At 38.3% G+C, this 2387-nt stretch overlaps 1 pseudogene; it reads right to left on the bottom strand.

Annotated features, from left to right (window-relative positions):
• Positions 1 to 540: 540 nt before the first annotated feature.
• On the bottom strand, positions 541 to 2028 carry LOC147500779 (U-box domain-containing protein 52-like; annotated as a pseudogene).
• Between the last annotated feature and the right edge of the window lie 359 nt (positions 2029 to 2387).

Raw genomic sequence — 2387 nt, 5'->3', positions numbered from 1 at the left:
AGGGAAGTGGTTGTGTAACTGTTTATAAATGAGAAACTTGGCGGTTGAGCCATTTTTTTATTGCATGAAAAAAACGGAAGAAAAAAAATTAATGCGGGAAAATATTTGTAAGACGTGTAGTAATTCCTTATAAAATTCTTGAATATGATTTCAAAACGTGTAATTCAAAATTAACAATGTTAAATAGCAGTAATGTTTTTTTCAAAAAGATTTATGATATATTTTTTTGTCAGGCAAACCTCTGTTGAGCTTTAAAAGCAATGTTAGCGACGATCGTTTTTTTTATAAAAAGGAACTTGAAAAAAAATAACGTCAAGACATTCAAAAGGAGACTGCAATAGAAAGAAAAATTTGGGATGGAAGCTTGCAGTTCTATGAAGAAAATGAGTGTCAGCTCTAAATTACCACCCTGTGTAAATGATTTTATTATAGTTATATCTGTATGAATTCAAGTGAAGGAACAAAGGCTAGATTGTTATGTATGTCAGAACGAAGTTCCAGTATCATAGATCAACAATGACGACAACAATATAGCATTGTCTAGAAAGTATATATATCAGACTTGGTTCCTAGTATGCCTGTTTTTTGGTACTCCTGGGTCTATGTAAAAAAATGTCCCCGCTGCTGATGTCATGTGATATTGAGTAACCGTGTTGGCCACTGAGGGTGGGAACAAACGTGCCAGCCCAACGTCAATGATCTTGGTCACATGGTTGTGATCTAGGAGAATATTGCCTGGTTTAAGGTCCCGGTGCACCAGGGGCTCTGGTTTTGTTTGGTTAATGAATAGAAGTCCAGTTGCATTCTCGGCTGCTATCTTGAATCGAGTCCACCATGGAATCGTAGGTGTCCCTCCCTTCCTAAAGAGCCTTTCTTCTAAGCTACCATTGTCCATGTACTCGTAGACTAAGCATCAAGACTCAAGAGAGGCGCCGAGCAAAAGAACCATGTTTGGATGTCTAATGCAGCTTAACACTTCCACCTGCGTAGTCATGTTTTTTCATCATGAATACAAAATTTCGTGGTAAAGACATAAATGCATAGTTATTTACTGATGCTACCACCACCGCTAGCACTAAATATGTTACCTCTTGTTGGAATTGTTTCATCCCTCTGCTGCGGCCGATCTTGGACCTTAATGGCAAATGGTGTGGGATCAAGCTCAGCTCTATAAACCGTCCCATATCCGGCTTCACCAATCTTTCGTGAGAATCGAGAAGTTATCGATACCAATCTTGATCTCTTCTATGTCGTATGTTCTTGTTTTGGCAAAGCAGTCAAGACTTTGGTTTTTCCGCTTTGCCGCCCGAGCCTTCATCTCGACACCATACGCCTCTTTGTCTCAGTTCGGATATCCTTTTTGATGCTGCTGCAGCTTCACTGGCCGCCTGCGTCCTCGCCTTTTGCATCTTGGCAATTGCAAGTGCTGCCTATTCAGCTAGCTTTGCATCCTCAAACTTGCGAGCTTCATTAATTTTCCATCGGTGAAACTCTACAGCCTGATATCAAACATCACAGATACCATTTTTCTTAACTTGGTTTTGAAGGAAATCAAGAAAGGTCCATGCAAGCTTGGCGAGTCAATTGTAGTTAAATGTTGCAACCACTGATCTTAACTTATATTTGGTACTTGGGTTATAAGCAGGTCCTCAGTTAGAAACTTTTGTAGATAAACAACATATGATCAGGTGTTCAAAATGAAGAGATCTTACCTTGTGTCTATTTGAGATTTGTTTTTTTTTTGCGCAGTCGAGTCGTACATGTCCATGGTTTGCTTTAGGTCCATTTTTAGGCTCCTCATCTCAGACTCTATTTGTTGAAAGGAGGATGTATTTATTAGTTATCATCCTTGAAAGTAATGGACAACCTATCTAACTAAAATCAATAACATTGCAATTTTTTTGGCACATATTGCAAATAACGCATAAAAATAAAATAGAGAAAAGCAACGTACAATAAACTATTTAAGATTTAAATCAAACTGAAAGTAAAAGTGAAATTAGGAAATAGGAATCTTACCTCATCCATTGTGGTTGCAGAGATAATGGGGAGTATGTAGGGGGAGAGACTAATTAGAGGGAGAAGTAGGGGGTGAGACATTTAAAGGATCTTTCTTCTTTGACCAAGGCAACATTTAAGATTAAAACGGTTTCCAAATCTATTGAGAATTCTCATCGAGTAATGAAGATTCTATCGGTGTGTGACGTGATAACACTGGAGTTGCAAGGGTTCTTTGTTGAGTACTATCTTACTGGCATGGGAGTATACATTAATTATGAAGGGAGCATATATAATTTTCCCGCGGAAGATATTTGATGTTTCATACTCACCCTTAGATCCATGAAGTTGCTTGCATGATCTTTCACGTTCTGACCTTATAGTCCGGC

The sequence above is a fragment of the Coptis chinensis genome, chromosome 5, assembly GCF_015680905.1.
Source record: "Coptis chinensis isolate HL-2020 chromosome 5, ASM1568090v1, whole genome shotgun sequence".
Lineage (NCBI taxonomy): Eukaryota > Viridiplantae > Streptophyta > Magnoliopsida > Ranunculales > Ranunculaceae > Coptis > Coptis chinensis.
Note: the sequence above shows the minus strand (reverse complement) of the source record. Positions and strands in the feature narration are given on the sequence as shown.